The following is a 15792-nucleotide window of genomic DNA, read 5'->3' on the forward strand; positions in this document are numbered from 1 at the left end:
TAAATTGCATGGATGATTGAAGTACTGAGCAGGTGTACAGATGTTTATAAAGAGTATAAATACTGCTTATAAATACTTTGCAGGTATACACTGTCTTCACTGTCAATCAGAGCAACGCTAGCCATTTGCAGGCGTCTATAGGGCTTCTTATCCTAGCCTCTACTCTTCGTGACATGAATTCCACAAGATGCTGGAAACATTCCTTTGAGATTCTGGTCCATGTTGACATGATTGCATCACCTGCATATTTTTTATGCTGTGAATCTCCCGTTCTACCGCAAAGGTGTTCTTTTGGATTCTACTGGAAAGGTGACTGAAGATCACTGAACTCATTGTCATGTTCATGAAACCATTTCGAGAGACTCTTGCTTTGTGACATGGTGCATTATCATGCTGGTAGCCATTAGAAGATGGTAAATTGTGGCCATGAAGTGATGCACATGATCAGCAACAATACTCAGATAGTCTATGGCATTCAAGTGATGATTGACTGGTAGTAACAGCCTAAAGTGTGCCAAGAAAACATTCCCCACACCATTACACCACCTCCAGCAGCCTGCAATGTTGACACAAAGCAGTTTGGTATGTGGATTCATGCTGTTCATGCCAAATTCTGACCTTACCATCAGTGTGTCTCAGCAGAAATTCAGATTCATCAGACCAGGCTAAGTTTTTTCAGTCTTAAACTGTCCAGCTTTGGTGAGTCTATGTCCACTGCAGCCTCAGCTTCCTGTTCCTGGCTGACATTAGTGGAACATGACGTGGTCTTCTGTTTTTGTAGCTCATCTGCCTCAAGGTTCGAAGTGTCATGCATTCTGAGATGCCTTTCTGCTCACCACAAATGTCCAAGTTACTGTACCCATTCTGTCAGCTTGGAGTTGTCTGACTAATCTCTGCTTATTTCTATCAATATGGCGTTTCCATATGTAGTACTTCTACTCTCTGGATGTTTTTTTCTTTATAGTGCCATTCTGAGTACACTCTAGATACTGTTGTGTATGAAAAAACAAGGAAATTAGCATTTATAGAAATACTCAAACCAGCCTGGCAGTAACAATTACATCCCTGAGATAACTGTTTTTCCTCATTCTGGGGGAAGTGGTGCCTCAAATTGTTGAGGCTCTGGGTTTTTGATCAGAGGATTGGGGTTCAAGCACCACCAGGCCCCACTGTTGGGCAATTGAGAAAGGCCCTTAATCCTCCCTGGTCCAGGGGTGCTGTATCATAGCTGCCCATGCACTCTGACCCCAATTTCCTTAGCTAGGATATGTGAAGAAAAGAATTCTGCTGTAATGAATGTATGGCAATAATAAAGGCTTTATGCCCTCAGTTCTTCTTCTGCATTTTGATTTGGTTGATGTAAACGTTACTCAACATGTACAGATATTCCTAATAAAGTGCATTGCCCCACCCTCCCCATCCCTGGTAGTTGTCAATGTGATAAGGGAATATTCTCAAGCGCGGGACAGGCAAAACCAAAGTGGAGAGAAAATATAGGAAAAAGAATAGAAATGGCTGATAGAAATAGAAACTATCAGCATGGTTTGTGAATTCTGTGTCTGACCATTCCTCGACTCCAGCTGTCTGAATCACATACATAATTAGTCTCAGATATTGACTTGTGAACAAATGTTTTTAATAATGCTTGTGCAATCAGTATTTGTGTTTGCACTTGCCTGCAGTATTCTCTATATACTTTAATTGGTTTCATTTCCCATATCAAGAACAAACTACAGTAGTAGCAAACTAGTAATTTAAACCACCATAACTCTGACCAGGCAGTTCCTAAGGCATAACGAAAGATAGCAGTACATTTATAGTAATGAATGTCAATTGAGTTGCTCCTTTTTTTGTATCCTGCAGGATCTATGTACTGATGATGTCAACCATCTGCCCTGTTAACCTTTCTGAATAACTGTGTGTCTCCTATTCACATCTGTATATGTATTTGTTTAGCGCACAATATACATTCATTCTGAAAGATTTTTGTTCAAATTTGGTTAGATTAGATATATGCCTAAAGATATAGCAGCCTAAATAGTATTCTGTAATATATATATATGTATATATATATATATATGTATATATATGTATATATATATATATATATATATATATATATATATATATATATATATATATATATATGTATATATATATATATATATATGACCTTGTTGTTCAAATGTATTACTTTATGGAGAAAATGCATGCAGTTAAAACATTTTCATTTTTCATGTTAGTCCTTACTATGTCATACTGGTTAACATTTTTTTCTGATACACCTCATAACACAGGGCCTGTCATGTTCACTTCTAGCCATTAAAACTGTCAGCGGAATGAAACCCATAAATACGAAATTAAAAACACCCCTTTAGGCAGCAGTGAATTGTTCATCAAACATACATCATGTATCTGCATAAAAACAAATATATGCACTCATGACATCTAATCTAATTAGACAGAGGTGTACTCATACAATTTAAATCACACTGTGGTTATTGGCGTGTGTAAAGAGCCTGCAGCTGTAGGCTTCGGTCGAATGTAAGGAAATGGTGGGCTCATTTTTAATCAAATCCCCTCCGATTCAATCACATAGTGTTTTTAGAAGCAATGGGACTCTAAAAGGGTTTTCCCTGGTAACTGTACATGACCGTAGTTGTAAGTGGACAGAAATATCCGTGGTTACGGTAACCGTGGAGATGGGTGAGAGACGGCTTCCTGTAGAAACTCGTGGCTGAGGAGAGCAGGATGCCGTCAAGTGTCACTCTCTCCCAAAGCAAACATTTGTGGCTCATTTTTAAATTAACACTTTATGTTTCCGTTTTCAGAACCTATTCATCATCAAGAGACACTATACATTTCCTCTCACAATTTCCTCCTTTCTTCTCACTGCCTTTCTCTCTAAGAATACTATGCACTGCCAAAAACAGTGTCAGTGTGCAAAATGTGCTTAGGTGCTTTTGTGTGTGCGTGTGTTTGAGCTGTGTCCGTGGGCTAATGTGAATTAACACCGTGTTTATCATTGCGGCCCTGACCAAAACCACACAGGACCCGGCAGAGAAGGGAGCACTGTAATCTCCTTCGAACACTGGTCTCTGATCTCGTTAAAGACTAATTGATGTACAGTGTTAACGAGCTTTACCTTAATTAGTCACATTTAAGTGAACAGGGGATACAGAAGGAGGGAAACAAGAAAGCCAAGGCAGTTTGGGGTGGGCTGGAAATATTAGCTGTGTTATTCGATCAAAGTGTGCACAGACATGAGCAGACAGACAGACAGACAGACAGACAGACAGACAGACAGACAGATAGATAGATAGATAGATAGATAGATAGATAGATAGATAGATAGATAGATAGATAGATAGATAGATAGATAGATAGATAGATAGATAGATAGATAGAATGATCGATAAATAGATGTTAGGAATTGAAAGACACAGGCAGTGAGGTGCTGTAAGAACAGCAGAAGAGGGGATAAAGGAGATAGATATAACAGAGGATGACTTCAGGATAAGCATTAGTAAGGAAAAAAGCCAGACAATATTTAAAAAAAAAAGAAGAAGAAGATAGGAAGGCAAAGACAAACAGAAACAGTGAATCCAGTTTCTCTCATCTCACAATCTGAGCCCTCCAACCATGTTTGGCCTCAGACACTCAATTCCAGCTGTCCCCTCTTCCCCCCACTTCCCATTTTCCCTCATCTTCCTCTCGCTTACTCCTCTCCCCATTCTTTCTGTTTCTCCACTGTTGATTTCTTTCACACTGTTCTCCCTCCTGCCATTTACTCCATCCCACTCTTCTCCCCTTCCCCCAGCCATAACACTCCATCCAAACCTCACTACACTACTGCCACATCTCCCTCATTATATGTGTATTCAATTTTTACATTTTTCTATTCTAGACCATCACTACACCACACTCATCATCTCCTTTTTCTCTCTGACTCTGCTCTTGCTCCTGGAAAAACAGCTGAGAGACTGATGGCGAGAAGCTGTATTGACACGGATGGCAACACATGAGCGGCAATATCTGCATTATAGTGATGCAGCAGTGCCTGTGTGTGCGTATTGCTTACTTTTATTTAAAAGATTTGTTTTCAAACAATAAATACAGATTTATTTCTGGTGTATTTGAGGGAGATCTAACAAAAAATAGTGATTTGTTTGCTTGCAGAATAGTACATAGATTCCCTTCGACAAATGAGATTTCAGATGATTTAATCTAAACAAATGCCATATAAGCTAATTATATTGCCATGCTTTGAGACATTATAACCAGCATACAAATTTTAAATCTTTGTATAGACATGAAATATGCTGATGAAAACCAAATCTCCTCCTGGATGTCTACCTACCTGTGGAGTCCAAACTAGATCTAACATCTGATCCGGTTGATCAAGTGGTTAGGATTATGGTATGATTGAACTCTGCAGTAACACTGATCTCCTAAAGGAAGCCACTGCAAGGGCTCCACAGTACAAGTGAGTGAGTACAGTACAGACCTGTTGTATGTCAAGCCTGCAGAGAGTGACTGGGCATTCGTTTTCTTTTGATTAAAAATGCCCTTAACAAAATCAATATTTTCATCTTGTAAGACCCAAGCTCGGAGTGGAGAGATGCAAAGTTACTGGGGATGATAGAACGATGAAGGCCTTACTCCAATGATTTTAGTTAATCCACTTGCTGCGGTCTTCTCAAATCACGTGACAAGAAGAAAGCGCGTTGGCCTATCAACTAATCAGCATCGACATATCGCCTAATGAACCTGGCTCAGTGTTCTGCTGTACAAATCCAAATCATGCAGCCATGGACACTGGACATGATCACATTTTTATGCACTTGAACAGCCCGGATTTGTATTATTTATGGTCAGGTGTAAGTATATAAAATTCTTCTTGATGGTGTTAGAGAGCCTGCTGTGTGCAGTGCACAGTGAGAGCTTTATCGACAGCTGCGCTCCGTGAAATTGATAAAGCCGCAGTTTACGCGACTGGAGAGAAGCGGGCTGACAGCGCACTACGACCAAAGACTGCTTGCTGCTGTTGCTCTTGCTCTTGCTGCTAATGTTCAAGCGGCCAGAGAGGCGGAATTTTAAACACACTTCAATATTCCATGGCCATTGATACACAGATGCTGTTTTCTTTTATGAATTCATTAACTCAGCTCACAGACTGAGCGCCTCTGCTGTCTCCTGCAAACATGCTGCAAACATGCGCGCGCGTGTGCATGTGCATGCCCATGTGTGCGTTACGAGAGATCTATAGTACGTGTAAGAAAAGTCATAGTTCTTATGGCCTATGAGCGAGCGCACGGCAATGACAGAAGGGTCAAAGCCCCACGCGCGCCGGCTCTCTTCCACCACTCCATCCCGCACCAGTCAATCTCTCACGTCTCTTTCAGACATACGTGTTCCCGCACCCGCACGCGCATCCCCATCAAATACCGCAACAGTGTTCCGTCAAAGACGCTCCGTGCGCCCGTTTCCAGCCCGCGCAAAGAAGCTTAAAAAAACACCTCAGCCCGCAACGCGACGTTATGTTTGTTACAGATGTAGGCTACTTACTGCGGTTTTCACGCGCCTGTCCCCCCTCTCTCTCTCTCTCTCTCTCTCCTCTCGGCCCTCCGCTCTCTTCACATCATCTTCCTCGGGCTATATCCCTTTTGGCGTGTTCTCCCCCGGCAAATGCACCTACATAGAGATTCTACATGGATTCAATTTTCGCGAGCTCACTTACTCTCTCCCTCTCTTTCGCTCCCCCTATCCTTTCCTCTCTCCCCTTCCCCTCTCTCTCTCTCTCTCTCTCTCTCTTTCCCAGCTCTTTTGTTAAAATTCAGTATATGCACCCGGTCACCTAGCAACCGTCAACCTCTCTCTCTCTCTCTCTCTCTCTCCATCACAAGCGACACGTGTTGAATGCTAAACTTAGCGGCGTGCAGTAATAATACTAACCGGTTGGCTCGCTTTCTTTCCCCCTTTCTTGCTCTCCTTCTCCCTCGCTCACTGCTTCACCATCACCGTTCGCCTTCGTGTATCATAAACCAATATAAATATTTACTAGAAACGCTCAGCCTTCCCCCATCACCCCCCACCCGTCTCGTCCCCTCCGCGCAGAGACTCTCCTGCAGGGTTGCCAGATTGAATCGACCGACCATTTTTGCGAATTAGACGTTAATTGTTTCGGAAGTACATATACACTTATCGTCCATTTTCATAGGACCACCTGTACACCTTCTTAATTAATCAGTTATCGAGTCAACCAATCATGGAGCAGTAGCAAAATGCAAAAAAAAAAATGCAGATACAGGTCAAGAGCTTCAGGTAATGTCACATCAATCAACATAATGAGGGAAAAGTGTGATCTCTGTGACTTTGATCCAGGCATGGTTGTTGCTGCCAGGTGTGCTGGTTTGATTATTTCCTAAACTAATGATCGTCTGGGATTTACACACACACACACACACACACACACAACAGTTTCTAGAGTTTACACAGAAAGGTGAGAAAAACAAAAAACATGGAGTGAGTGACAGTTCAATGGGTGAAAATGCCTTGTTGATTAGAGAGGTCAAAGGAATCGGTTCAAGATGCCAGGAAGGATATAACAACTCATGTAATCACGCTTCATTGAAGAAGACTGCATCAGGTTCCAGAGTCAGGAATCTGAGGTGGTCAAGGGAAAAAGCTCACCAAGACATTTGTGCAAGATGCTTCAGAGTGCAGATGCTCTGCTCACAGGATGTTTTTTGTTTGTTTGTTTGTTTGCTTTTCACACATTCTGTGAAGACTCTAGAGACTGTTGTGTGTGAAAATCCCAGGAGATCAACAGTTTCTTAAATACTAAAAGCAGCCCATCTGGCACCAACTATCATGCCATGGTTAAAGTCACAGAGATCATATTTTCCTCCATTCTAATGTTTGATGTGAATATTAACTGTAGCTCTTATATACTGTGCTGCTGCCACTTGATTGGCTGATTGGATACCTGCATAAATAAGTAGGTGAACAGATGTTCCTATTAAAGTGGATGATTGTTGAGTTTAAATATCTGTGATTATACCACTTTGTTGAAAAAAGTGCCAGGGTTACAGACTGAACAAACCATAAAGCGTATTTAGGCTATAATGATGTTATAATATTTGCCTATGTGTTTTAATTTAAAGTTATCTAATAAAATCCAAACAGTAATTGGGGAATTCTACACTTTCAAAAATATAGATACCAGACTGAACTTTCCCTTGTGACAAATCTGATACTATCAAGGGGACAGGTTTTGTTCCTGCAGCATGTATCTATTACATGGGAAACTGCATGGGGTGTGCCTTTAATTGGCTCTTAGAGAAACATTTTAAAGGTTTTATCAGTGGTCTTGAAGATGCAATTACTAATCATGAATTATTTTTAAAGGTACACTACCTACACATTTCCAGGTAAAAAGATGCATACAATTAATGTACACTTGATGGAACCACAACATCAAGTTTAGTAGATTTATTTCTCAGAGTGTGGGCATTCCAGATGTTTGCTCACACAGCAGCTCAGAACACACACGCACTTAACCAATCAAGAAAGACTTCTTAGCTACCTGGCAGGTTGATGCACTTCTCTCAGACCCATCTAAGACGAATTTATATTCTCCTGGACAATATGTATGAGCAGACTTTCAAGTATCTGTGAGGATTTCCTCTGGGCTCTTTGGTTTCCTCCCATCTCTCTCTCTCTAAAAAACATGCCACTAGGGGGACTGGTTACTCTAAATTGAAATTAGGTGTGAATGAGTGTTGCAATGTGTGTGCATTATGTGTTGCAGCCTCTTATCCACTGTGGCAACTTGACCAGGATAAAGTGGTTACTGTAGATCCATCCATCCATTTTCTTAGCCACTTATCCTACATAGGGCCGTAGGGAGCCTAGAGCCTATCCCAGGAGACTTGAGATATGTTGGATAGGGTGTCAACCCCATGAACACATTCTCACACGCCACAGATAATTTGGAGATGCCAATCAGCCTACAACAAATGTCTGTGGACACAGATAGGGCAGAGGTAGGAAATGAACCCCCTAACTTGGAGGTGCCAGAAGATGACAAAGTTATGCTAGGCCTTGGGCAAAATTCCTGCAAGGCTAGTAGATTATACTAGCAGTGGAGGCTTGGAAGACTGAAGTGCCACAGGCCAGTTGAGTAGGCTTGTGATCACAGTAAGCAGCACCCCCACAGATCAGTCCAGGACTCCAGGTGGTGAACTGGTGGTGAACTCTGGGACAGACAGTACAGAGCATTCAGAAATGGAACTAAACATACAGGCAGGTAATATAGAAGTGAGCTGTCAGGCTATGTGCCAGTAATGTGATGAAACTGAGTTTTATGCAACCCTTGTCGTGGCATAGCATGCAACCAAAGGGAGCAGGAGAAGGGAAGACGTAGGTAAAAGAGCAAGTTGAAACACTGGACCAGCAAGGCCAAAAATACTACTGAATACCATTATCTCTGCAGATAAGAAGTAAGGCCATGTCAGGAGCAGAAGCATGGGCCAAGGCTAGCTTGGGATGAGTAGAATGCACTTTACTGATAAAAAGTTGATGTCATACAATAGGAACAAAGAGGCATGTTGGATTTTACTGTTTGATTGGATCAGGACCAGCCCAAGACTTTGCTTAGGGATTGGGACAGTGGAGGCATTGGAAGACCAGCTACTGGTGCACTAGACAACAGTACTAGGAACCAACTGGAAATATATTCAGAAATGCACTAAACACAAAATTTTGGACTTAATGAATAGTCCAGTGTCAAACATGTAAGTGATACTGTGTGGGAGTGTAAGGTGTTAAAATGGGCACTTTCATTTTTCCCATTTCGCTGGAAAATAAAAAAAAAATAGTATGGCTAGATATGGCCAATCATCCATAGCAGTAACTATTCATTTTTTTATTACAGATGCTTTATGTAGTCATCAAAATGCAGTTCTTGTTATTAACAAAATAGGTTTTCTACCTCAAGTGAGCATTTTGTCTCATAAAAGTGGTGAAATGTCCTTCACTACGTTTCATTTCCATAATTCTTTTTCCAGAAAAATATTATATGATTTTTTTTTTTAATGGGGGAAGGGTGGTGTTGTTTTGTAGCCTAGTTTAAAACTTTAGATGCCTAATTAATAATAAACCGTAAAACTACAGAAATCAAAGCTTAACAGGCTATGCAATCAGAAGCACAATACAATTAATAAAATAGTCCTTATTGTAAAGCAAACCACCCAATCTGGAAACATTGCCTGTGGTGCCGTATCTTTTATGCTTCTTCAAGGGGGGGGGGGGGTTACAGGACCAGGATGTAGCTGTTCTGTGCGTGAGGCTCTGTGTTGTGAAAAAAAAAAGCTATAGCCTTTACACAAAAAAATAATCAAATGAAATCTAGAAATAAATGAAGACTGAGCGTGAATATGCTGATGAATTCCTGCAGTGCTTGTTTACAACTGAAAACACTATGCATGTCAATAAAGCACAGTTTTATTTAATAGGACCTCATAAAAATCCCTCCCTTTTTAAAAGTACATAGGATTTTCATTTTCTTTTGGTTTTTATAGGCACAATGTGGGATCTAAAAATCAATAATTAAAGAACAACAAATCTGGAGCCCCTGACACTGTATTCCAGATCACAGATTCCTATCAACATGGCCAATCAATGTTTTTCAGAAGGTCTTCTGTTACTGAGCTATTGCACATGCTCTGTGATGCAGCCCAGCTGACGAAATTCGGCCAAGCCTGTCGCATAATGGACTTTTACATTTTCCCTGTCTCTTTCACTGAACAAATCCATTAGACATCACTAGTGTATGTGGGGGAGAGAGAGATAGAGTGAGAAAGAGAGAGGAAGAAAGAGAGAATAGAAGGATGAGCAATCAACAGCCACGGTACCGTTTAATTGTTGTGTTCACCTTCCCTTCACCCAAAATTTGCTTTCCCACAGTCCCCAGTCTACCTCTGACAGGTGGGCAGCATGACACGAGAAGACACTTCTGATCCATTATCATTAGTGCAGATAGTGATACTCATACAAGCTTAGCTGATATTTAGTTATTCAGTTAGAGAATTCTTCGCTCAATGGTTTTTCACCAGATTGTTCTTTTACAGGCTCTTCATTCATGAATTCATCACACTAAACCCTCCCAATTATCCAAAGGACCTCAAACATCCACACCCACCCCACCCTGACACTCCCATCTGCTCACATCTCACGGACACTGATCCCATGTTCTACAGACCACAAAGAAATTCACAGTGCAGATTTTGATAATGCACTGCTTTTATTAGGCAAAGCACATGTTAATACGCATTTCAATAGTGCACCAGTGCCAGTGTGTGTGTGTGTGTGTGTTCTGCTGTTTGAGGAAGTGCTCAAAGCACAACAGATGAGTCAATACTGATAGCAAAAGATCCATTTTGCTTTGGGAGCATATACAGATACACAGCAAGGCCTGCCTAGGAAGTAAAAGAGAGCAAGAAACAAAGAAAGATTGAATTAATCTCACGAAATTAAATGTACCCTATTTAATACAGAATGGCTGAACTGAGACACAACTGGGGATTATTGGAGCATAGCCATTTTCACATTCATCCTAAGGTTACACTGCACACAGTATGAAGCTCTATCTCCGCACCCCTACAGCGTGTATGCAAACGAACCTGTCAATTATGAAATCATGTAATAAAAAAATCAATTCACTTCATAGGCAAGTACTCACTGAAACTTCGTAAACACAGCTTCCTGCATTTTAAATGCTCTGCTTAGAATTCATGCTATAAATATCCTTGACTATATGTTTTTGGTTAAGATTAGGACTTGCAAGGATGCAGAAATATTGCATATTGAAATTTAAGCACAGAGAGTAACAAGAGACATCTGCAGATGTGCATTATTCGGCTATTATGACCTGGCAACTGTTGTTGTTTTTTTTTCTGTGTCATTAGATGATGAATTCAAAATATTCTCATTGTGCCAAAAAATCTCATAAATGCCCTGTTAATGTATTGCAATTAAACTATCGTTAACTGTACCTGTATGTTATCTGTATGTGTTACATGCTCCAAATATCCATATGTGTAGCTGTGTATAAATTAGTCCTGAAGTGGATGTGGTCTCAAGCAGAAGTGTTTTAACCAGAAACCAGAAATACTACCCTACAAATATGCCACTGAGAAAGAAAATTCAAGAGGATGAAATGCCATCACAGTCAGTATGGTCTGAAAATTTTCTTAGTCAACCTGTCTCTGCTAGAAATTATGTTTTATTCTGTTTTTTCTTAATCCTGTGTGTGTATTCTATTATTGTCACAATATTTTCTACGACTTTTAAAGCTGATTCTATTTCCCAATAGTCTAATTTACACTTTAATTCAAATCTTGACCAGGCAGCTACTAAATATTCTGTAAATGCATCACATACACTATATTGCCAAAAGTATTCGCTCACCCATCCAAATAATCAGAATCAGGTGTTCCAATCACTCCCATGGCCACAGGTGTATAAAATCAAGCACCTAGGCATGCAGACTGTTTTTACAAACATTTGTGAAAGAATGGGTCGCTCTCAGGAGCTCAGTGAATTCCAGCGTGGAACTGTGATAGGATGCCACCTGTGCAACAAATCCAGTCGTGAAATTTCCTCACTCCTAAATATTCCACAGTCAACTGTCAGCTGTATTATAAGAACGTGGAAGTGTTTGGGAACGACAGCAACTCAGCCACGAAGTGGTAGGCCACGTAAACTGACGGAGCGGGGTCAGCGGATGCTGAGGCGCATAGTGCGAAGAGGTCGCCAACTTTCTGCAGAGTCAATCGCTACAGACCTCCAAACTTCATGTGGCCTTCAGATTAGCTCAAGAACAGTGCGCAGAGAGCTTCATGGAATGGGTTTCCATGGCCGAGCAGCTGCATCCAAGCCATACATCACCAAGTGCAATGCAAAGCGTCGGATGCAGTGGTGTAAAGCACGCCGCCACTGGACTCTAGAGCAGTGGAGACACGTTCTCTGGAGTGACGAATCGCGCTTCTCCATCTGGCAATCTGATGGACTGGTTTGGCGGTTGCCAGGAGAACGGTACTTGTCTGACTGCATTGTGCCAAGTGTAAAGTTTGGTGGAGGGGGGATTATGGTGTGGGGTTGTTTTTCAGGAGCTGGGCTTGGCCCCTTAGTTCCAGTGAAAGGAACTCTGAATGCTTCAGCATACCAAGACATTTTGGACAATTCCATGCTCCCAACTTTGTGGGAACAGTTTGGAGCTGGCCCCTTCCTCTTCCAACATGACTGTGTACCAGTGCACAAAGCAAGGTCCATAAAGACATGGATGACAGAGTCTGGTGTGGATGAACTTGACTGGCCTGCACAGAGTCCTGACCTCAACCCGATAGAACACCTTTGGGATGAATTAGAGCGGAGACTGAGAGCCAGGCCTTCTCGTCCAACATCAGTGTGTGACCTCACAAATGCGCTTCTGGAAGAATGGTCAAAAATTCCCATAAACACACTCCTAAACCTTGTGGACAGCCTTCCCAGAAGAGTTGAAGCTGTTATAGCTGCAAAGGGTGGACCAACGTCATATTGCACCCTATGGATTAGGAATGGGATGTCACTTAAGTTCATATGCGAGTCAAGGCAGGTGAGCGAATACTTTTGGCAATATAGTGTAGATGATACAGTATTATCTAAACAACCGAATAGAAAATTAGCACAATGTTAGCAGGAACAATGGTGGGCAAAGCCTCTATTTCTGCTTACTACAGTTGCAAGGAAAGGTTATCTGAGTGACCATAGCCTTTTAGTAAACTCAAACCAGTCTTGCCATTCCGCCTTGGCCTCTCTCATCAACAAGACATTTCCCTTTGAAGAACTGCCACTCACTGGATGGTGTTTATTTTTTCCTCTCACCATTCTCTGTAAACTCTTGAGAATGGTGGGTTTGAAAATCCCAGGAGAAGCAGCCCGTCTGGCACCAACAACCATGCCACAGGTTGACTGAAATGACATTTCCTTTCCCCATTCTGATGTGTGACGTGAACATTAACTGAAGCTCTTGACTAGTGCTGCCACTACATTGGATGATTGGATAATTGAGTTAATGAGCATGGGTATAGACCTCTATGAAAGTAGCCAGTCAGGGTACAACAGCTGATGTAACTTCCATACTTTAGAGTGAGCTACCATGTTTTTTCTGCCAAGAGCAAGTGCATCCTGAGTGATAAATCTTTCCCCCGATGCTGCAAGTGTGACATATGTAATGCTCAATCTGAAAGAGGTGCATGCTGATGCTATTTCCCTGGTTGAAACCAATGGAAAAATATTTCCTGTTGTAACGGTGACACTTTACAGTCGGAGACTCTGGATGTATGTTATACACTCCCAGGCTGTTAAAGGGATTATGTGATACTTCATTGTCCCACAATCCCTTGCCATTATAATCAAACAGGGAAAATTCCAAACTGGATTTTCTTTCAGTGGACACATTCTCTCAGTGGAATTGTTTTAAAAGTACAGACCTTTGGATGATTAGCTATGCGGACCAGGATATAGCATCTGGCATTAGTGTCGGATAAAGTGACAGGATCTTGGCGAACACAGAGAGAGGCTAATAAGGAAGTAAGGGAGAGACAACAGGAAGACGGAGAGAGAGTGAGTCCTATTCAGTAGGCTGCCACCACATAGGCTCCCGTCTCACACGTAGACTCCGTGTCAATGAAATTTATTCCATTGCAGTTAGAGAAAGAAATAAAGAAGGCCTCAGCTCAGAATGTAGCTAATCTATTATGGTGCCCTTCCCATATATCTTCATAGTTTCAGCTATAACTTCTTTATTTCCTGTCTCGAATAAATTAAATTTTACAAACCCTTTTTCCCTCACCCCGGATCATGAACTTTATGTCCCTTAGAGCGCTGACGATGAACCTCTTCTCTTCAACCCCAGTGTTTCTACTAAATGAACAAGGAGTGCTAAAAGCAAGCCTCATTTGGATCCTTCACAGGCATATAAAGAAGTTGGCATTATCCCTGATGATTCACAAACGAGCAACAAAAGTGCATCACCATGGCAAAATTACATTTATAATGTATCTCTTAAGTAAGACAATATAATGAATGCATATATCAGACTAATAATTATTCATATTCATGAAACTAGGATACTTGCATATATTATTCTTTTTAAAGACAGGGGGGAATTCTGTCTCACTGGATATGATATAAGGGAAGGAAATAAAAGAAAAGTTTGTGGATTTACAGAGGATTCGGGAGAGTCCAGCTTTGTCCCTTGACATAATAGTTTTAGTATTCCTCTGTAAGTGGTCCTATAAAGCAAAGTTCAAAAACAATATACAGTTTAATGTAATAATATTAAATTTCAGTGCTGACTGAATTTGAGACTGTTCCTTAAGAGCATGCATGAGCTCATGCACTGATGTTGGGAAATTAAGTCTGACTTGAAAACATGTCATTCATTCATTCATTCATTCATTCATTCATTGTTTTGTTCTTTCATTCAAAAACTGCTTCATGCAGGTCATGATAGTGGTCAGTCTGTCTTAGAGGCACAAGTTTACTCAAGGCATTACATGGAGTTAGGCTGCAAGCTTTTCAAGTTCTTCCACTCCTCCATTAACAAAGCAATTAAAGTATAAAGGCTTTGCATCATTCACTGAAATTATGTTGTTCTCAAACAAGTTTCATTCATTAATTAATTTATCTTCAGGATCTGCTATATTCAGGTCAGGATTGTGGTAACTCCAGATCCTCCCATCCTGGAAACACTGCATAGTATGGTAGGTATGTCAGTCTATCTAAGGAACCCAAATTTACCCCAAAGCATTCATTACTTGGGATTGAAGACTAGGCTACAAGCTATTCAAGTTCTTCCATGCCTCCATTAACAAAGCATTTAAAGTATAAAGACTTTGCGTCATTCACGGAAAGTATGCCGTTCTCAAACTAGTTCCATTCAATTACATTAAATTTTAATTGTATAGCAATCCAGGTCTGCATCCAGATCCCTAATGAGAAAGCCAGAGGCAACAGTGGCGAGAAAAAAACTCCCTGAAACAGCAGAAGGAAGAAACCTTGAGAGAAACCAGTCTCAAAAGGGAACACATCCTTTTTCGGGGCAAAACTAAAACTTGTGTCTTCCCCAAAGTTGCCACAAAATAGGAAAGTGGAATTGTCTACAATGTGATGCAGTGGGCACTGGTGCATTCAACCATTCCTCATTCATGACATTTAAGTGTTAGATTGCCCATGTGGAGAAGTAATGTCCAGGCATCCACCAAACCTGGTCCACTAAAATGGGTTAGAGTCCAGTGGTGGTGAGCTTTACACTAATCTAGCCATGGTTTAGAATTTTGGATGGGGCACAAGTGCAGCTGCTTCTGGAAAACCCATGAAATTCTTGTGCTAGCATTGCCTCCAGAGGCAGTCTGCAACATGATAGCAATAAATCCAGCCTGAAGCCGGATTATTTTTACACACTATGCACTTGAGCAATATGCTGTCCCGTGCTGTAGCAGATTACTACAGATGAGCTATGGCAAAAGAGAAACTTGATAGAAACTTTTCAGAAAGCCAATACCATGTTCATGCCATATCGAAAGTCTCCAACAGATGCTCCTATACTGCTAATGTTTACTTTTTGCACACCCTCTTGGTATCTACACCAACAATGGGAGTTCTTTAAATGCCAAACTGATTAGACAGGGCATCTGTAAACATCTGAATATATAGTACTGCACATGCATACCCATGTTTTGTTGT

At 41.1% G+C, this 15792-nt stretch overlaps 1 protein-coding gene across 2 annotated transcripts in view; it reads right to left on the reverse strand.

Moving 5' to 3' along the window:
- LOC131355189 (glutamate receptor ionotropic, NMDA 2D) overlaps nucleotides 1–6021 on the reverse strand; it is a 67928-nt gene extending 61907 nt beyond the window's left edge. Inside the window, exon 1 of one of the 2 annotated variants that reach the window (XM_058393595.1) lies at nucleotides 5956–6021. The gene's annotated coding sequence lies outside the window, so the exon portion shown is untranslated. Of the gene's footprint in view, nucleotides 1–5568; nucleotides 5801–5955 lie in introns of those variants that run through there. The other variant, XM_058393507.1, reaches the window with a different exon arrangement.
- Between the last annotated feature and the right edge of the window lie 9771 nt (nucleotides 6022–15792).

Source organism: Hemibagrus wyckioides, linkage group LG01, assembly GCF_019097595.1.
Source record: "Hemibagrus wyckioides isolate EC202008001 linkage group LG01, SWU_Hwy_1.0, whole genome shotgun sequence".
In the NCBI taxonomy this organism is placed as follows: domain Eukaryota; kingdom Metazoa; phylum Chordata; class Actinopteri; order Siluriformes; family Bagridae; genus Hemibagrus; species Hemibagrus wyckioides.